We start from the raw sequence: 22,695 nt of genomic DNA on the forward strand, positions 1-22,695 counted from the left end.
AGCTGTGTAAACTCATCATTGGTACTATTTGGCCCCTCACATCCCTGATCTGCAGAGAGATTTACTTGGTGAAAGTACAAAGGGTAAACCCACACAGGTAAATTCACAACAGCACTGACAATAACCTTTCTAGACAGCTACAGGAGTTTGAGGTTGAAATGCAGACGCAACCCAATTGTAATCCGAACCTCTGGGAGAAAGTTACTAAAAAGCAAGTGTGAGTGTGAAAGTGTAAGAGTAGTAGTGTTTTGTCAGATAGCAAGCAAACAGACTTTTAGAATGGGTGAGTCTTAGGGATTGTTTGAGAATGGGAACATCTTAGAAAGGGTATGGGCAGTACTTCATTTGAGCCGGTGGTTTCCAGTGCTCAGCACCGGCACTGCCCTCGGGGTCATTAGGTGATTTGCCCAGACTTACAGGATGCTGAGCCAACGCAGAAACTCAAACCTGATTCTCCAACTCCAAATTCTGCAGCTCTCGCCATTTCGTCACATCCTCTCCCCTCTTTTATGGTTAGCAGCTGGTTGTTTAAGGTTGTGCTAAGAGGAGAAACGGGCTGGTGCAAGATACCTCATGACGAAAGCCCCAGCACTTATTTTTTTTTACAAATTAACTACTGTGTATAGGTGGAATATCAATGTTGCACATTTTTAACAGTATATACTAACAGTAGGTTCCGTCGAGAAAAGTACAATTGGTTCAAAGAGTTTAAATTTATCCTGATCACCTAGGAGAACCAATCAATGGTATACAGTAAACATTCATTACCACAAAGATAATAAAGATGAGGCTGAAATTGTGAGCTCAAAATATACGCGATATATTAAGAATCATATATTGTGTATTAAGAATCATATATCGTGTAAAACAATACATATACTAATATCTTAAAGACACATGACTGTTCCACAACATATAAGATTACATACATAAGTGCCATATACAAGGTACATCACATAAAACACAATCCAAATGACACTCGACATTATCAACAAACATAGAAAAAACTGCTTGATTAGGCATCAATGATGCAGCGGGGGGAACAAGATTTGTGGGCGGCGGACCCCCCACGCTCTTACATGCGGCATCACGGGGCGGCAGACGCAGGGAACGTCACTATACCCCATCGCTCTCACTTGCGGGTATCACGAGGCGTCAAACACCTCGACCACCAAGGGCTCCAAAAGGTGTAGCTATGCCACTCTTGGGCATCCGTATGTTCTTAGTTTATATATTCAAACATATGCCCTTATTCTTTGGGCGTAGATATGTCAGATATTAGTATGGAACACCTATTCTTTTATGTCATTGTTTAGCCCCTCATTGTAGAGTGTTTTTACAGAACAGAACCCAGGGTCTTCAAGACTAAGGGTTTTTCAAGAACAGCCTTATGATAAAGAATACTGCATGTCAGTGTGGAGGTAAGCCTAATATATGTGAAAAACGCGTTAAGACACCTGTGCAACTCTCACCTGTTTTGAAAGTCTCTTATTTACTACAGGGAAATAGGGATCACAAAATCTCAGAAGTCATCACTGTGAGCCTGCATTAGAGAAATAGTATTGACTAAGTATCTGAGATACAAGGAATGTAGAGAAAAGAGAGTACAATGCGCCCTAACCATTAGCATCCCTAACTTATAAATCTGCTAGCTCGTGCGTGTCATGAAGGCAGTTCCCGCATATAAAACCTTTGTGAATTCTGGGACTATACCCAGGAGCGGGTTAACACTAAATTGATAGGTTTTCATTGATAGTAATAAATAAAAATTGGATGTAATGTTTACCTGCAGTAAAACCTGTTACAATTCTTGAGAACTGTGAATAGTTATTTGGATTTAGGACTTTTTCATGTCTTAGATAATTGATTACTGCTTCTTTTGATCCTTAATTATTAGCAGTTTTATGCTCCAGTAAAATCTCAGAACAAAAGGGGAAAAAAACTTGCTCTTAAACTGTTACATACCAGAGGGGATGGGTTGACAGGAGGTGGATGTTGGGAGACCTACATCAGGAACAGAGGCAAGAAACAACACCCACCAGCCCTGAATGACACCTCGGTCTCAGCAGAATCGCACAAATATTTCAGACTGCCACACGGGTTGCTTGGGGATAGGACCATGTTCCCCTTCGAGACCCACGTCCCAAGTGATTAGTATGTTCTCTAGGGCCCACCCTTGGTTCACTAGGGCAAGAAGTCCATAATCAATACCTTTCTAGGAAGGAAGGAGATTTCAGCGAAATTGGACATGTTGCTATGTCTTATCTCTTGAAAGAGAATTACTGGTGTCAGAGCTTTGGACATCACAGCAAGAGTTTTCATTCCAGAAGGAGTTATCATCACAATATCTTGAAGGATTGAAACTAATACCAGGTCAGTAACTTAACCAGTTTTTGAGGGTTCTCCCAAACTTTGTGAAGTGTGATGTCTTAAGGCGTACGAGAAGATGACGGTAGACGTTAGGCCACCAGGTGAGAGCCAATTGCTATCAAGAAACCATTCAAGGTGGTTTCATTCTCCTTCCATTGCCAGGTGGATAAAATGGATTATGGCAGAGACCAGGATTGATACTAGCCTTTTTAGAGCCCACTCTGCCAGTGGGGATATGGCATACAAGGCCGTTTAATTAGGCGGCAGACTGGAGGACATTATGAATGTGGAGGATTGGTCCACAGAATCCACCTTCAAAATGTTTTATTTCAAACTAATCTATGACACCGCATCTCTGGTGGTGAGTAAGCTTTGAACAGGCATAATCATCGCCTCCGGTCCTGACATCGAATGGAAAATTTCCTAGCTCACATTAAAAAAGTTTCAATTCTATTAAGGACGCGAAGGCTAGGATTATCCCACCCTTGGCATATTTACAATATGACTTTTCTCCCATCTATCTGGGTTACAGAAAGTATATTATATTTTGTTGCGGTGCCATGCAACATGACATCTATAAATAACAGGAAGTATCACATAATTTGTGCTGTTTTCCTTTACAAAGTCTTGGTGTTTATGTTTTATTGTATTTTTGTAACAGTGAATTTTCATTATGTGTTTTTTACTTGTTTTTCCAAGAGATTAGTTCCATGAATGAAGTATTTATTGTTGTCATAGGTCCCGAATGTGAGGATTGTGACACGGTTACAGAATTTACAAATGTAATTAGTTTACAAATTGGTCATGTTATTGTGATATATTCTAGTCCTGTCTTGGAATATGTTTAATGGAGTTTTTTTTTAATTTGTAGGCTCTGATTCCTAAACTGATTGAGGCTGATTGAACTTTAACTTCCCACAGTGAAGAAGAGGAAGGACTACTGACTGTATGGATTAATATGTATATGTAGACTGTGTTGGGATTGGTTTCTGGTTGTCATGGACACATTCTCCCTTTGGTTCATGGGCTACGTAATGTTTGCAGTTTTTTGTTTGATCTCTGAACCTGCTTTATAATAAAAAGTGAAGAAAGAAATGCATAATCCTCGCCTCTGTGTACTTAATAGAAATAAAACTTTCCTTTCCGTGAACTAGGAAATTTTTATCGTACTTTTTATACACGTTGTATTTATATGAGACTTTTATGGACTTCAGCCGAAATAAAGTACTTTTGACTTTGACTGGTTTTACCATGGGCCATCAACCCCTGAACAAGGATTTATGAATCAAAATCTCCATGTTCTGCTCAGACACTGCCTCATTGGGAACTCAACTACTGGATATGGAAGCATAGGTGGAGCATTTTGAGCCCTAAAATTTCACTCTAAGCAACTATCCTCACCCTACAAAAGCAATCTGTAACAATCACCATGAAGGGTGAATATCTTGAAAATCAATTTTAGTTGGACATGAAGGTGTGGGCACAGGAGAAGGGGGGCGAGGTAACAGAAATTGAGACATTCCTGGTAGGGGTATTCTCTGAACTCCTTGGGGACGACCACCCTGAGATATGATTGGACAGAGCACACCAAGCAGGCAGAGAACAAGAGACACTTGAGGACAAAGACATGTTTGCTAAATTCCATTGGTACAAAACCAGTCAAGGAAAAGAGTCTCTGAGCATCAAAGAGCAGGGAATCTGTCTAGTTTCAGGATTTCAAATGCTACCTCAATCAGGACATTGCACCTGCCACACTGTTGAAATTACAGCAATTCCTAACAATTGCTGAGATTGAGAAATTGTGGAATGAATACATCTGATAACACCGTTCCTACCCCTTTGGCATAGCCTTCGAATACCAAAACAAGACCCACCATATCCCAGACAAGATAAAAGTGGGATAGATTTTGGGCAGCCAGCTCAAAAAGGACCGCCATCACCTTGGGACACAGTGGAGGACACTTTACAAAGGCAAAGGATCACGTCCATGGCACAGTGGAGATGTAACACAATAGACCAGAACAAGCAGAGATAGCACCACCCACAATGAAACAATGGACAGAAAACCTGCCAATACTGGACCAACTTTTGCTGTCCTGGTGACAGGACCTCTGATGGAGGGTCACATGTGAATGCCAGTTCGGCTTTTACATGTGTATTGACCCAGTGCCAGAGGAAGAACTGCAAGATAAACACCTGTTCTATACTTTGCTCTCTACATTAATCCCTTCGCTGCTAGGCCTCCCCCTCCCCCCCCCTCCCCCGTGCTAAGCCTTTTTTTGGCTATTTGGGGTAGCTCCCACTTAGGCCCCTGTAACCTTTTGATCACATAAGTATCCACACCAAATTTGCGTCCTTTTCTTCCAAAATCATGGAAATTCTAAAGGTACCCAGGGTTTGTGGATTCCCCTGGAGGGGACCCAGATATTAGCCAAAATAGAGCAAATTCTTTTTTAGGGGGAAAAATGGAAAAACAAAGTGCTGCAAATGAAAGAGTCTGTTTTTTTCCCTGCAAATGGTATCAACAAAGGAATTGTGCGGCTGAAATCACCATTTTCCCAGCTTTTAAGGACTGACAGACCTTTTTCAGAAAAACAAAACATTTTACACAGTTTTGGCATTTTACTGGGCCATTGCCTATTTTTGCTACTTTTTGTGCTTTCATCCTTTTTCCAGTTAATGGTAGAAATGAGTATGAACACAATAATGGATCCTGGAAAGCTATACATTTTAGAAACGTAGACATCATTCCGAATTCAGCAAGGGGTCATTTGTGTAGATCCTTCGAGGTTTCTTTATAGAAACTAACAGTTGAATATAGGAACAATTGAAAATTACTTGAAAAAACAGCCATTTGTGCCAACGTTTACACCTGTAACTTTTTTTAATTATGACAACTGTTTGAAAGCAATATACAGTTACATCTGCTGGACCTTCCTGGTTGTGGGGATATATAGGACCACCTATGCCTTTGATGCAAAACCCTATCTACAAACAATAGTAGACTAGGTTTAGCACAAAAAGTTAACGTCACTTAAAAGGAGGTGTTAAGAGTAGAAATGTTTTTATTTCTCGTGTCTTTTCCAACTTTGTCAGCATGCTGCACTGTGCAGCAGACATACAAAGTAGGAAAAGTTTAAAGTGTGTGTACATATAGTATTTTGTACAGGAAACCTGTGGTAGACACACGCACAGACCCTAGCTCTATGGCGCTAAGGTGTGTGCCTGGCACACAGCAGCTAAAATCAGTGCCGGCGCTAGGGAGCGGGGAGGAGAGAGCCATATGTCTGTAGATATGGCTCTCTCCTGCTCCCACGTCACACAAAGCAACGCAGCATTTTTGGCTGCTGTGCTGCATTCAGTGACGTTCTAGTAAATGTAGACCCTAGAGTGTCGTAGAGAACAATCAGTCCAGGAGTGAGTTGCAGGGTAAATTATTCCTGGAGTTCACTGTTCCTATAACATGACCTCAGAAGACGTGGAGAGGTTTGCTGGACCACTATTCTTTGTACAATCATACTGTGTTCAGCATTCCATATCTTTGGCTTTTCTTTGGGTATTGGGCCAAAGTCATAAACAGTTACACGAGTACTCCATAAATGTACTCGTAGGTACAAGTGTAAAGGGATGACTTTTGGTAATTCACAAACTTTCTCAGCTGTGCTGGCACCGTTTTCCAGGTGTGCTGCTAATAATGTCCTGTGAAGATGCTTTTTCCCCAATGCGGTGTTGTACAAAGTGTATGACTGCATTTTGGAAAGGCAGCCCAATTTGCAAATGCACATATCCTTCTCTACAGGGTCAACAGTTTTGATTTAGTAAATCACCAACTACTGCTAGAAGGAGAAAGAGTTGGATCTGAATTTATTAATGCAAACAAATTCACAGGATTGGCGTGTCCAGACTCTCAATTCAGCCATGCATCCCACTCCCCAGCCCTTGTACTATCGTACACAGTCATGGCATACAATTAAACAGTAGTAAAACTATTTACACCTGCTGGGTATCCTTGTGGGGTACCCAACAGACATACATTGAGCTATTTACTGCAGTAAAAATAGATTCACTGCAGTGAAATGTTTTGTAAATGGGCACTGTGGTCTTCAAAGTGTGGTCATAAAAACCAAACCTTTAAAAAAAAATGCATCCTTGTAAATATGTCAATGTAAGTTCTTTTGAAACAAGATGTGTAATTTAAGGCACCCGTCTGTCTTCTAGACAACGAAAAAAAAGCAGGTTAGCGTTTGTATCCAAAATAATGTAACCCTGGCTCCCATGCATGCAGGTCTGTCAGTCCAAGAATGTGCTTTGTGTGTGGATAAACACTTACTGTAAATCTAGGTGTGTCGGCTCGCTCTAAAAATACACCTGACACTCAGAAGCAGAAAGTACGGACACCACCAAGATGGCTGCCCGTCTTTAACGTTTCGTGCATCTGCCCGGCTTCATGGCGCTTTAAGTCAAGCCAGTTGAATGTCCGGCCAGGGAGGCAAATCCTTGCCATGTTTTACGGCTATCCACATAAGATGAGTTTACATAGAGGGGGTCTAAATGGAATCCTTTACATAACCAGAGAACATAGTAAAAAAAAAAATGTGGCTTAGGTCAGGTCCAAATAGACCCAGGCTGGGAGTCTAGGTTTATTTTTTCTTATGAATTCACATGCAATGGCAAATCTTATATAGATTTAATAGGGGATTAAAACAGTTAAGCGTTCGCTGGACTTAAGGTCGCAGATCAGCCTCTACAGTGGTGAGCAACTTGCAAGACACAAGAGCTGAAAGGACCCGCATCAACAATGCAAATTGGAATGGCCGAATATTGCCCCAAGGACAACTAACCCTCTCTATTGTTAGTCAAGTTATCAAGGATTAGTAGAAGTAACCTCCCGAAGACATCAAATGTCCAAGGAACCCGTGGTGGACAGCCTTTCTGCTCCCTGCTTTTCCATCTTCCTATTTTTATTAAAACCACTGTTCTGCACAGTTTCTGTTGTGATTTACACATGGTCTTGAGGGCCATCACCACATACAGTGACACCACTTACTGAACAGATCACTATCATTAACCTCTAGGCATGGGACATACAACAGCGCGCATTTGAAAGGTTCTCCCTAGTGCCAGACGTCTACCAGACCTACAAAGGAAACAAAAATTGGATCGAATGTACACATACAACAGGCAAGCACTTCTTCTTGTGCGAGGTGATTGCATTTTCACAACAGCTGCAGAATTTTTTTTCTTTTGATTGTTGATTATATTAAGTGAGGAGTTTGTGGGTGAGGCCCAGCCAGCTGTCTGCGTAGTTGACTGTATTCACAAGAAATGTCCTGATGCCTGTTGGCATCGATGCATTTGCCATGTCTGAGACTCAGTAGCGGCTGGTGCTGTGGAAGAGTGGTGCGGCGGGGGGACAGAGGTGTGGGACAAAATTAAAAAATCCTTCCCTGCTGTCTGCCGCGTCACGCTTTCCTGCTGCTCTTCTCCCAGGCGCAGGCTCCCAGACGCCACTGCGGCCAATCCTGACACTGCTCTCATGTCATGATTGTCAGGATTGGCCTAAGCGCTCTGGATTTGCACTGCCAGGGAGACTGGGAGCCTGTGCCTGCTCTCTCCATCACGGCAACGCAGCTCGGGTTGGAGACAGCTTCAGTGCGCATGAGACGGCCAGCCATACCGCCATCCACACTGATCACAGTGCACTACCACTCCTCCTTAGCCTGTTGTCCCCCATGACCCCGCCCCAAAAGACTCGGCAGGAAAGAAAAAATAAAACAATACTAAAATGTGTTCATCATCGTTCTATTTTTCCTTTCCTGCCATTCTGAGGGAGCGGGCAATGGGGGGCAACGCTCTTCCGCTATAGCGGAGGAGCCGCAGCTGCTGAGACTTCTGTTTTCACTGCCACTATGCTTACTTGGGATTTGTGCAATGAAACCCCCATACAATGTTTTTTAAACCGATTCATTATATGCATACCCAGCCTAACTACTTTGTAAATACTGCATATATTTGTTCCCCTTACTCTCTCTTTATCCTGTACTGTATGTGTCTTTTTGGTATCTCTTTTTCACCATATTTTATATTTGTACTCATATTTTTCTTGTCTCTGTGTAATACACACTGATGTCGAATGGGCCTAGTACATACAATCCAAAATTGCAAATTATTTAAAATAAAATCTTTCACTTTTCTTCAGCTGAACTAGCTTCTAAGGATGAAGACCAGGTTCTGGGGCTTATCTTCCACTGGTGCGTGGAAGCGTGGCACCATGGCCCAGAGTCCTCAGGGGTCCACTCAAACATAATTATTTTTGTATTTTATAAAGTCAAACAGCAGTTAGGGGTCATTTCCTTCCTTGTGCCAAGGCCCGTCACACATTGCCTACACTACTGACTAGCATTGTGTCCTTTTGGACACCAAAACACACTTTTGCTTTCAGCCAGTTTTCTTTTTTAGATTTCTTTTTAGATTGTTGTTGGGGAAGCTGACAGGCTGTCATCAAGGGTTTGCAAAAATCATGGCAAAATCAAATGTAGGAAAGTAGGATCTGCTTCTACGGTTACCTTCACTTTTTGCTTGATGTGATACTGTTTTTGACTTGTCTGGCTGGGATCCTGCTAACTGGGACCCCAGTCTATCTGCTTTCTCCCTAAATGGTTGTGTGCAGTACTTAGGTACATCCCAGATTGGATTCTGGGGTACACTTAGTACTTAGTCTCTAGTACATGGTACTAAGATACCCAGGGCATAGGTATCCAAGAGGTCTCCCATGGGCTGAAGCACATATTATGTCACCCATGAGAGACCATGCAAAATGGAACTACAGGCCTGCTATTGCAGCCTGTGTAAGTTGGTGCTTGCAACACTTACTAAAGATATAGGTTTTCTATATCTAGGGTCACTGCACTTAATACCTATAGCAGGTCTTCGCAATCCTGAAGGCAAAATGCTTGGTTCTAAGTGAGAGGGTTCCCCTGCATCCTACAGAGTTCATTCTCCCAGGTTGTCAGTGAAGCAGCCATATACTATATAGAGGGGCACCATGTAATTTTGTGGTGACCATCTCGAAACTGGCTGCAACAAATCCTATCATGTTTGGTATCAAACATGTTGGAATCATATACCGTAAACAGTGTGGAAGGTATGATCAAAGCATGGGAAGAGCCCTCCGTCAGGCTCTCAGTGTTCCAGGTGGCAACCTTCTAGACCCAGACAGCACAAAATGGTTGCTGCCGACCAGAGACAGATTTGTGGTGTAGGTAACATGGGTAATAGGGTATCCACGGGTGGGGTGGCTCTCCAACCTTCTGTCCTCCACTGGGTTTCTTCAGGGTCCACTGGGAAGGGTCCTTAATCTTAAAAAATCCAACTGCGACTTGCACATAGACTTGTACGGAGCACGTAGTTCTGTTCCCACACTACACACGTTCTCCGTGGGGTCCCTATCTACTTACCTTGGGTGGTTCCGTGGGTTCTCAGCAATTCTACGTCCTCTCGACATCATCCTCACTCAAGTCGTGGTTCTTATACCACTTTCTTAGTATATGGTTTGGTCCCCCTCCTGGGGTCCACTGTGTATTCTGTGCTATTTACTGTGTTTCTTTACTGAAGCATTGTGTGCATTGTGTTAATCTCTGTGTTGGAGATATTTGAAAAACTAGAGAGTATTATATAATACATACATATGTTTATAAAAATTTGGTGTGGTTCTTTTCACTTAATATATACTTTAAGATTCCATTCTGGTAAACCATGCTGCTTTACACTCCTTCTGGACCAAGCCTGAAGGCTGCTCTCCACAGCTACCACTTAGAGAGCTTTCTAAAGTTGTCTAAGACCTCTTAAATCACCATAAGGGTTGTCTGGACTGGTGCAAGGTGTCCACTTACATAAGTGTACATCATATACCAGGCCAGCGTCTCACATGAAACAAGGATTTACAAAGCCAAATGGCTGGCTGGGACACAGTGGAGGACACATTACAAAGGCAAAGGATCACGTCCATGGCACAGTGGAGATGTAACACAATAGACCAGAACAAGCAGAGATAGCACCACCCACAATGAAACAATGGACAGAAAACCTGCCAATACTGGACCAACTTTTGCTGTCCTGGTAACAGGACCTCTGATGGAGGGTCACATGCGAATGCCAGTTCGGCTTTTACATGTGTATTGACCAAGTGCCAGAGGAAGAACTGCAAGATAACTACCTGTTCTATACTTTGCTCTCTACATTAACCCCTTCACTGCTAGGCCTCCCCCCCCCCGTGCGAAGCCTTTTTTTGGCTATTTGGGGTAGCTCCTGCTTAGGCCCCTGTAACCTTTTGACCACATAAGGTATCCACACCAAATTTGCGTCCTTTTCTTCCAAAATCATGGGAATTCTAAAGGTACCCAGGGTTTGTGGATTCCCCTGGAGGGGACCCAGATATTAGCCAAAATAGAGCAAATTCTTTTTTGGGGGGAAAAATGGAAAAAATGTGCTGCAAATGAAAGAGTCTGTTTTTTCCCCTGCAAATGGTATCAACAAAGGAATTGTGGGGCTGAAATCACCATTTTCCCAGCTTTTAAGGACTGACAGACCTTTTTCAGAAAACCAAAACATTTTACACAGATTTGGCATTTTACTGGGCCATAGCCTATTTTTGCTACTTTTTGTGCTTTCATCCTTTTTCCAGTTCATGGTAGAAATGGGTATGAAAACAATAATGGATACTGGAAAGCTATACATTTTAGAAACGTAGACATCATTCTGAATTCAGCAAGGGGTCATTTGTATAGGTCCCTCAAGGTTTCTTTATAGAAACTAACAGCTGAATATAGGAACAATTGAAAATAACTTGAAAAAACAGCCTTTTTTGCCAACGTTTTCACCGGTAACTTTTTCTAATTATGACAACTGTTTGAAAGCAATATACAGTTACATCTGCTGGACCTTCCTGGTTGTGGGGATATATAGGACCACCTATGCCTTTGATGCAAAACCCTATCTACAAACAATAGTAGACTAGGTTTAGCACAAAAAGTTAACGTCACTTAAAAGGAGGTGTTAAGAGTAGAAATGTTTTTATTTCTCGTGTCTTTTCCAACTTTGCCAGCATGCTGCACTGTACAGCAGACATACAAAGTAGGAAAAGTTTTAAAGTGTGTGTACATATAGTATTTTGTACAGGAAACCTATGGTAGACACACGCACACACCCTATCTCTATGGCGCTAAGGTGTGTGCCTGGCACACAGCAGCTAAAATCAGTGCCGGCGCTAGGGAGCGGGGAGGAGAGAGCCATATGTCTGTAGATATGGCTCTCTCCTGCTCCCACGTCACACAAAGCAACGCAGCATTTTTGGCTGCTGTGCTGCATTCAGTGACGTTCTAGTAAATGTAGACCCTAGAGTGTCGTAGAGAACAATCAGTCCAGGAGTGAGTTGCAGGGTAAATTATTCCTGGAGTTCACTGTTCCTATAACATGACCTCAGAAGACGTGGAGAGGCTTGCTGGACCACTATTCTTTGTACAATCATACTGTGTTCAGCATTCCATATCTTTGGCTTTTCTTTGGGTATTGGGCCAAAGTCATAAACAGTTACACGAGTACTCCATAAATGTACTCGTAGGTACAAGTGTAAAGGGATGACTTTTGGTAATTCACAAACTTTCTCAGCTGTGCTGGCACCGTTTTCCAGGTGTGCTGCTAATAATGTCCTGTGAAGATGCTTTTTCCCCAATGAGGTGTTGTACAAAGTGTATGACTGCATTTTGGAAAGGCAGCCCAATTTGCAAATGCACATATCCTTCTCTACAGGGTCAACAGTTTTGATTTAGTAAATCACCAACTACTGCTAGAAGGAGAAAGAGTTGGATCTGAATTTATTAATGCAAACAAATTCACAGGATTGGCGTGTCCAGACTCTCAATTCAGCCATGCATCCCACTCCCCAGCCCTTGTACTATCGTACACAGTCATGGCATACAATTAAACAGTAGTAAAACTATTTACACCTGCTGGGTATCCTTGTGGGGTACCCAACAGACATACATTGATCTATTTACTGCAGTAAAAATAGATTCACTGCAGTGAAATGTTTTGTAAATGGGCACTGTGGTCTTCAAAGTGTGGTCATAAAAACCAAACCTTTAAAAAAAATGCTTCCTTGTAAATATGTCGATGTAAGTTCTTTTGAAACAAGATGTGTAATTTAAGGCACCCGTCTGTCTTCTAGACAACGAAAAAAGCAGGTTAGCGTTTGTATCCAAAATAATGTAACCCAGGCTCCCATGCATGCAGGTCTGTCAGTCCAAGAATGTGTTTTGTGTGTGGATAAACACTTACTGTAAATCTAGGTGTGTCGGCTCGCTCTAAAAATACACCTGACACTCAGAAGCAGAAAGTACGGACACCACCAAGATGGCTGCCCCTCTTTAACGTTTCGTGCATCTGCCCGGCTTCATGGCGCTTCAAGTCAAGCCAGTTGAATGTCCGGCCAGGGAGGCAAATCATTGCCATGTTTTACGGCTATCCACATAAGATGAGGTACATAGAGAGGTTGTAATGGAATCCTTTACATAACCAGAGAACATAGTAAAAAAAAAATGTGGCTTAGGTCAGGTCCAAATAGACCCAGGCTGGGAGTCTGGGTGTATTGTTTCCTAGGAATTCATATGCAGTGGCAAATATTATGTAGATTTATTAGAGGATTAAAACAGTTAAGCGTTCGCTGGACTTAAGGTCGCAGATCAGCCTCTACAGTGGTGAGCAAGACACAAGAGCTGAAAGGACCCACATCAACATTGCCAAGTGGAATGGCCGAATATTTCCCTAAGGACAGCTGAACATCTCTATTGTTAGTCAAGTTAGCAAGGATCAGTAGAAGTAACCTCCCGAAGACATCAAATGTCCAAGGAACCCGTGGTGGACAGCCTTTCTGCTCCCTGCTTTTCCATCTTCCTATTTTTATTAAAACCACTGTTCTGCACAGTTTCTGTTGTGATTTCCACATGGTCTTGAGGGCCATCACCACATACAGTGACACCACTTACTGAACAGATCACTATCATTAACCTCTAGGCATGGGACATACAACAGCGCGCATTTGAAAGGTTTTCCCTAGTGCCAGACGTCTACCAGACCTACGAAGGAAACAAAAATCGGATCGAATGTACACACACAACAGGCAAGCACTTCTTCTTGTGCGAGGTGATTACATTTTCACAACAGCTGCAGAATTTTTTTTCTTTTGATTGTTGATTATATTAAGTGAGGAGTTTGTGGGTGAGGCCCAGCCAGCTGTCTGCGTAGTTGACTGTATTCACAAGAAATGTCCTGATGCCTGTTGGCATCGATGCATTTGCCATGTCTGAGACTCAGTAGCGGCTGGTGCTGTGGAAGAGTGGTGCGGCGGGGGGCGGGGGGACAGAGGTGTGAGACAAAATTAAAAAATCCTTCCCTGCTGTCTGCCGCGTCACGCTTTCCTGCTCCTCTTCTCCCAGGCACAGGCTCCCAGACGCCACTGCGGCCAATCCTGACACTGCTCTCATGTCATGATTGTCAGGATTGGCCTAAGCGCTCTGGATTTGCACTGCCAGGGAGACTGGGAGCCTGTGCCTGCTCTCTCCATCACGGCAACGCAGCTCGGGTTGGAGACAGCTTCAGTGCGCATGAGACGGCCAGCCATACCGCCATCCACACTGATCACAGTGCACTACCACTCCTCCTTAGCCTGTTGTCCCCCATGACCCCGCCCCAAAAGACTCGGCAGGAAAGAAAAAATAAAACAATACTAAAATGTGTTCATCATCGTTCTATTTTTCCTTTCCTGCCATTCTGAGGCAGCGGGCAATGGGGGGCAACGCTCTTCCGCTATAGCGGAGGAGCCGCAGCTGCTGAGACTTCTGTTTTCACTGCCACTATGCTTACTTGGGATTTGTGCAATGAAACCCCCATACAATGTTTTTTAAACCTATTCATTATATGCATACCCAGCCTAACTACTTTGTAAATTCTGCATATATTTTTTCCCCTTACTCTCTCTTTATCCTGTACTTTAGGTGTCTTTTTGGTATCTCTTTTTCACCATATTTTATATTTGTACTCATATTTTTCTTGTCTCTATATAATACACACTGATGTCGAATGGGCCTAGTACATACAATCCAAAATTGCAAATTATTTAAAATAAAATCTTTCACTTTTCTTTCAGCTGAACTAGCTTCTAAGGATGAAGACCAGGTTCTGGGGTGTATCTTCCACTGGTGCGTGGAGGCGTGGCACCATGGCCCAGAGTCCTCAGGGGTCCACTCAAACATAATTATTTTTGTATTTTATAAAGTCAAACAGCAGTTAGGGGTCATTTCCTTCCTTGTGCGAAGGCCCGTCACACATTGCCTACACTACTGACTAGCATTGTGTCCTTTTGGACACCAAAACACACTTTTGCTTTTAGCCAGTTTTCTTTTTTAGATTTCTTTTTAGATTGTTGTTGGGGAAGCTGACAGGCCGTCCTCAAGGGTTTGCAAAAATCATGGCAAAATCAAATGTAGGAAAGTAGGATCTGCTTCTATGGTTACCTTCACTTTTTGCTTGATGTGATGCTGTTTTTGACTTGTCTGACTGGGATCCTGCTAACTGGGACCCCAGTCTATCTGCTTTCTCCCTAAATCGTTGTGTGCAGTACTTAGGTACATCCCAGATTGGATTCTGGGGTACACTTAGTACTTAGTCTCTAGTACATGGTACTAAGATACCCAGGGCATCGGTACCCCAGAGGTCTCCCATGGGCTGAAGCACGTATTATGCCACCCATGAGAGACCATGCAAAATGGAACTACAGGCCTGCTATTGCAGCCTGTGTAAGTTGGTGCTTGCAACACTTACTAAAGATATAGGTTTTCTATATCTAAGGTAACTGCACTTAAAACCTATAGCAGGTCTTGGCAATCCTGAAGGCAAAATGCTTGGTTCTAAGTGAGAGGGTTCCCCTGCATCCTACTGAGTTCATTCTCCCAGGTTGTCAGTGAAGGAGCCATATACTATATAGAGGGGCACCATGTAATTATGCGGTGACCATCTCGAAACTGGCTGCAACAAATCCTATCATGTTTGGTATCAAACATGTTGGAATCATATACCGTAAACAGTGTGGGAGGTATGATCAAAGCATGGGAAGAGCCCTCCGTCAGGTTCTCAGTGTTCCAGGTGCCAACCTTCTAGACCCAGACAGCACAAAATGGTTGCTGCCGACCAGAGACAGATTTGTGGTGTAGGTAACATGGGTAATAGGGTATCCACGGGTGGGGTGGCTCTCCAACCTTCTGTCCTCCACTGGGTTTCTTCAGGGTCCACTGGGAAGGGTCCTTAATCTTAAAAAATCCAACTGCGACTTGCACATAGACTTGTACGGAGCACGCAGTTCTGTTCCCACACTACACACGTTCTCCGTGGGGTCCCTATCTACTTACCTTGGGTGGTTCCGTGGGTCCCCAGCAATTCTACGTCCTCTCGACATCATCCTCACTCGAGTCGTGGTTCTTATACCACTTTCTTAGTATATGGTTTGGTCCCCCTCCTGGGGTCCACTGAGTATTCTGTGCTATTTACTGTGTTTCTTTACTGAAGTATTGTGTGCATTGTGTTAATCTCTGTGTTGGAGATATTTGAAAAACTAGAGAGTATTATACAATACATACATATTTTTATAAAAATTTGGTGTGGTTCTTTTCACTTAATCTATACATTCTGGTAAACCATGCTGCTTTACACTCCTTCTGGACCAAGCCTGAAGGCTGCTCTCCACAGCTACCACTTAGAGAGCTTTCTAAAGTTGTCTAAGACCTCTTAAATCACCATAAGGGTTGTCTGGACTGGTGCAAGGTGTCCACTTACATAAGTGTACATCATATACCAGGCCAGCGTCTCACATGAAACAAGGATTTACAAAGCCAAATGGCTGGCTGTCAGCATCAGATCTACTGGGTTTTCCAAAGCTTCTTGATTGCTGTAATGGCCCTGCCTCTCTAATTTCATGATTTATTTCTTAACTTAAACACCCTACCCCTATAAAATACTTAACTGTTATGGCTAATTATCAATTTTATTGCATGCAATCTGCCAGTTCTGTCTATAACTTTCCATCCCAGACCAAAGTCTGACTCTGTTTTATGCAGATGTACCCTTAGTAGTGTGTCAGTTTTAAGATTTATTGAGCTTTGCTGAGTGGATGAGACGTAATTGCTTTTGTATTTACTCATTTGGTATGGTTGTCCATTTCCTAGTAAATGTATGTGTGTTTGGTAGCTGACAATAACATGTACTGTTGGTTGAATATAGTGCAGATTTTACTTGAACGAAACAAAGTTAGAAAGTGAATAAAAATGAGGACCCGGTTACAAGTCAATTGTTAGTTTGGGTACAAATTATTCACCCACTAACTACCATATGTCTGGGGAGCAGTAGAGCTATCAGAATAGAGAATACATGCCAACTGCACATTTTTACTGAGGCAGAGCTGTGTAAACTGATCATTGGTACTATTTGGCCCCTCCCATCCCTGATTTGCAGAGGGAATTACTTGGTGAAAGTACAAAGGGTAAACCCACACAGGTAAATTCACAACAACACTATAAATCACCTTTCCAGACAGCTACAGGAGTTTGAGGTTGAAATGCAGACGCGACCCAATTGTAATCCGAACCTCTGGGAGAAAGTTACTAAAAAGCAAGTGTGAGTGTGAAAGTGTGAGAGTAGTAGTGTTTTGTCAGATAGCAAGCAAACATATTCTTAGAATGGGTGAGTCTTAGGGATTGTTTGAGAATGGGAACTTCTTAGAAAGGGTATGGGCAGTACTTAATTTGAGCCTGTGGTTTCCAGTGCTCAGCACCGGCACCGCCCTCGGGGTCATTAAGTGATTTGCCCAGACTCACAGGATGCTGAGCCAACGCAGAGACTCGAACCTGATTCTCCAACTCCAAAGTCTGCAGCTCTCGCCATTACATCACATCCTCTCCCCTCTTTTATGCTTAGCAGCTGGTTGTTTTAGGTTGTGCTAACAGGAGAAATGGGCTGGTGCAAGATACCAAAAAATCACATGGTGAACGGATCACTTGTCCTGAGGAACCAGGTTTTTAATTTTTTTTCGTATAGTATACCGATAAAAAACCCTCATCCACGTACAGAGGTAGGGGTGGCGGCATATCTTGGTTCTCCGCCTTTCTCTTAAAAACGTGACAGCATCATCATAGGGTTAGTTTTTATGCTTCCTCCACCCGGAGGTGTACCCCTGGTTAGAGCAGTAGGGATCAGTGATGGAGGGGTTATGTACAGTGACTTACAGGTGGGGAAAGAAGGGATAGTTAAAAAGTTTGTATAGCCATATTAGAGATTTTAATAAGTCTGGATTCGAGATTGTCTAAAAATAGTTCCGTGCGTAGGGGGACTTTTTATGAATCTCCCGCACCTATTATGTCAGTAAAAAGGTCGACATGTTTCAGCCCTTGTGTTTGCCCCAAAGGGTCAAGTGGGCTTTCTTCAGGAACTAGAGTGAAAAAATAGAGTGGGAGACCGTGTATATCTCTGTTAATTCAAACCTTGTGTTGTCAGGGTTTTCGTGAAATCAGGTGTAATAACCTGATTCTGCTTAGGTCAGATAGTACCTGTGAAAAGGTGGAAACAAGACAAACAAACATAGAGGGAGAATATCAAGTCTATATTCTCAAAATGGTCATGCTGTCTTTGTGCTGAGACAGTGCAAGAAACTATAAAAAATGGCAATTCTTTAGAACAAGGCAAATTCCTTTAACAGGTTTCCCTTTGTGTCGGCTGCGCTAGAGCCCTAAATCCACAGGTAGGCACATTGCTAAAAACAAGTCTGCGCCTAGTGAGCTTTCTGCCGCCCTGGGGGAGAATCGGGTGGGGGGTTGCACTAATATGGCCCCAAGGGGGGCAGAAAGAATGTGGCAATTTTTTTCGGGGGTGGGGGCATTGGTATTTCCATCCTGGGCAGCCTCCACGAATAAAAAAAGCCAGAGTAATCACTGGCGCCTAGTAGGCTTTCTGTCCCCCACGGGGGCAGATCAGGGGCCACTGCCACCATCCATCCCCCGGGGGGCAGAAAGACTGTGGCATTTTTTGCAGAGGTGTGGGCATTAGCATGCCCATTCTGGGCTGACCTCACCCCTGACTTTAAAAAAAAAAGAAATTCCGGAAGCATAGTGGGCTTTCTGCCCCCTGGGGGGCAGATAAGGGGCTATTGGCCCAAATTTGCCTCCTGGGGGCAGAAAGACTGTGGCAATTGTTTTTGGGGTGGGGGCATTATCATGCCCATTCTGGTCAGCCCCCACCCGTACATCATAAAAAAGAAAATCCCTGGTGCCTAGTTGGCTTACTGCCACCCCCGGAGGCAGATCAGGGGCTACTGCCCCCATCTTCCCCCAGGGGGCATAAAGACTGGGGTTTCACTGGGAGTGGGGGCATTGCCATGCCCTTTTTGGGCAGCCCCACCCCAACATCAATAAAAAAAAAATCCTTGTTTATAGTGGGCTTTCTGCCCCTGGGGGGCAGATTAGGGGTTCCTGTCCCCGGCTGCCCCCTGGGGGGGCATAAAGACTGACATTTCTCAGGGGGGGGGCATTGCCATACCCTTTTTGGGCAGCCCCCAACCCAACATCACTAAAAAAAATCCCTGGTCTCTAGTGGGCTTTCTGCCCCCCCGGGGGCCAGATTGGGGGCAGAGAGACTGTTGTGCCCAACAATATATGAGGGGAGCAAAGGCCCTTGCCCAAGGGGCCGCTACCCCCTCCCTGGTGTCTAGTGGGTGGATCCCTGCTTTGGGGATCACTCATGGGGCGATCCCCAAGCAGGGATCCACTGGGGAGGAGTATGATTGGAAAGGGGAGATTCTCCCCTTTCCAATGATACCTCTCCCATCTTTCTACGTGGTCGGGGGCTGAGATAGCCCCCTGAACACATGGAAAGTAGAACTGAAACGAGCCTCTTGGCTCATATCAGTTTCACTGAAATGACGTCAGCGCGCTGATCGTTATTTCAGGGAAACCAGGGGGGGGCGGGGGGGGGGGGGGGGGGTTGGCGGCCTCAGGAGTTGGGGAAGCTCTTTCCCAGCTCCCGAGGCTGTTGGGGGGTAAAGGGAATCCCTCTGGTGCCTGCAGGGATTCCCTGTGCCATGGCGTCGGACGCGCGGGAGCCTTCCGACGCACATGAGCACTTATGCGTCGGACGGCTCCAGCGCGTCCGACGCATAGAAGGGGTTAATTGGTACTTCCTTTGAGGGGCAGATCTTTTTGTTTAGCAACACATTCCCAGTGTGACTGTTGCCTGCTAAAGTCAGACCCACTTTGGTTCTCCTCTAAAAGAAAGGAAGAACCCTCAGAATTTGATTCAGCACACGGATAAATGTAGTCCTTCCCTGTAGTTTATTGGAATGTTACAATGTTTAGGGAATATGTCTTTGGAAAGGGAGGGATACAGCAGGTCACGAGTGGAATCTCAGTGGATCTGCAGCACTAGTAGTTCACACTGGGCAGGGGCACGAGGGATTGGAATGACAAAGGGATCAAATCACACAGCCAGTGAAAGAATTCATGGTGTCCCTCTATAACGGTTAGAATCAACTCACTGAACACAAAAGCACTAAACTTGCACAGCACAAGAGTTAAACTGTGGTGTTCTCTAGGGAAGGTAAACTATGATTTCACAGCACTTCAAGAGACACGCCTAAGCATATATAATACCAGATAGCATACGGGTTGTCAGTCTGAAAAACATAAAATGACGTGACTCCCTTCTTTTATGAATCACTGGGCGCTGCCGCTAAGGACAATAAAAGTGATAGCCAAGGAAGATAGGTTATGGTGGCGAATCCAGAATACACAGGTCAAAATAGCCACTGCTGTATAAGCCTGTAATCTCAGATTGGAACATTTCTTACTAATCTTCCTAGACACCCTAGCAGGGTTTGCAGAGGGTAAAATAATCGTGACAAAAGACTCAGCGTTGGATGCTGAGAGGGTTAGATCAGGCTCCGTCTTCTCCCACTGGCTCGTAATCTCTAAAAACTTTAAAGACACTAATGATCCTCAGCCTGTACAATCCTTGTGGAGCACCAAACAGATCGGAGACATCACATTTTATTCCCATGTCACACAAGTCATTCAAGAAATGACTATTCATTGTTAAGCACAACATTAACGCTTCTTGTACACAATATCAAAATATGTCCGATAATGCTACCGGCTCATGCCTCGATTGAGGTAACCCTGACCTGGAATTGTGGGATTCCACCGACAAGATGACAGACACTGCTTTCAACACTGTTTTGTTATCTAGTTCAAAGAACAAATAATTTATCACATGTAGACAAATACTTTCAGCTACATTCCCCAGATGAAGTGGGCCTCGTGCCCCTGGAACGGTTTAAAAGCAGTCCTGAAGGGTAAATGCATCAACTTCAAGAGACTACGGTGCAAAGAGAAAGATCTACCACAGAATAAACTCATAAAAGCTGAACACGTACACAAGCTGACTTCTACTCGATGCCTCCAACACACATTCACGTCTTTGAAAGGCAAATTTAGTATAATGGCTACCAGCAGCAAAAGTAGAACTGACACTATTCTGCCTTAAAACAAACTCACTGAACAGGGAGGTAAAATAGGACCCCATCTACCAAGCGCTTGAGCCGAAAGCAGAACGGATACATAATAGACATACAACTAACCCAGGGCGCGACCCTTACACCGGAAGGAGAGAAAATGAAGCACTCTATGGTACCCTTAATCCTCTGAACCGGTCTCAGACCAAACCTCTTACACCCTATCAGCGTCACTCCCACATGTTACTCAAGATCAGAGGAATGCACTTGAGACCCTTATTACACACATTTAAATGAATGGCAGCTAATTAATCCCTCAAGCTACTTTACGCTCCAGGCCCACATGGCTTCATGGGAAAGTTTTATAAGGTCTTTGCTAACTCTCTAGCCCTACAGTTGGCCACCATCTTGAGGCTGAGCCTAGGCAGCGCATGCACTGTCTCTCAAGACATTTAGGTCGAGCCTGCCTCTCAGACACGCTCTATCTACTCTGTGGGCTTTCACCACGCCCATTGCTTTTCATTCAATCCTTGGTCTGCTTTTCAAAATTCCTTTGGTAGTTTACATTTGACCCGCCTTTTGGCTGTTTTGTTCCCACCATGGAGACACAACCTGTTACACGGATTAGTTCATTTCTGGCCATTTATGTTAGTTTTGGCGTGTTACTTGGAATAGACATATTTGCACAAGAATCTGGATTTGAGTCCGGATTGCGAGTCCATTGCCTGGCTGTTACGGGCTCCTCCAGCTTGAGTTGGCAAGGATGTAGAGGGAACGATCATGTGAGGTGATGTGTTTCTGACTAGTGCCATTGTGATGCTTGGTTCCAGAGGCTGTGGCCATTTGAGGTGTTTTCTTTGTGTGAGTGAGCCGAAGTGCACATCCAAAGTAATCATTTGATGTATTTAGTGTACACATATATATTTCTTTTTGATCTCTTGCAGGACGTCCAGTATATTTTCTTGAATTTTATCTCATATTATTTGCTGCTTGTATTTCATATTATTATCCATGCATTTAACAGTTGCATTTACCAAGTGTGTTGTTATTGCTTGCATAGAAATATATATCTCTATATAATTTGGATGTGGTTCATTTGACATCTGGGAAAGCCTTTCTGTTAGAGAGCATTGCATAAATAAAACCCCAAGCCTTATTCTAAAAAGAGTATTTGCGTTTTGTAAAGTGAAACCCTTTTCTAGGTGGTGTTGTGTTTTATGTCTCCTGTTTCGCCGTGTTTGAGCCACCGTATGGGAGTGGAATTTGTGGATCTCTGTATTACCTGAAAGGCGAAGCAAGACATCTGCCCTGCACCGCACCTCTCCCCTCCCTACTCCACCTCATTCACCCCACGTCCACGCTTGTTTAACCCCTTGAGTGCGCACGACGTCTCCCGGCCGTCGTGCATTACGGTGGGCGTGTGCGCACGACGGCCGGGAGCCCGAACGCTGTTTATTTCTCCTGCACAGCGGGAGAAATAAACCCGCACGCAAGGGGTTAAGGACCAGGTGCCTTTCTGAGCTTTATTCATTTGAACTGTTTAGCTTATGACGTTTCCTTTCTGCTCCCACCCAGCCCTTCTCTGTCTTGCTGCCCTGCCCCCACACCATCGTCAGCTTCCGTTTTCCAGTGTTTTTTGCATCTATCACCAAGGCAGGGAGACCAAAGCAAGTTCCTCACTTTCATTCAGTGCTGTGCAGCTTTGGTGAACAGTTCTGTGC

The sequence above is a fragment of the Triturus cristatus genome, chromosome 3_1 (genome assembly GCF_964204655.1).
Source record: "Triturus cristatus chromosome 3_1, aTriCri1.1, whole genome shotgun sequence".
Classification (NCBI taxonomy): domain Eukaryota; kingdom Metazoa; phylum Chordata; class Amphibia; order Caudata; family Salamandridae; genus Triturus; species Triturus cristatus.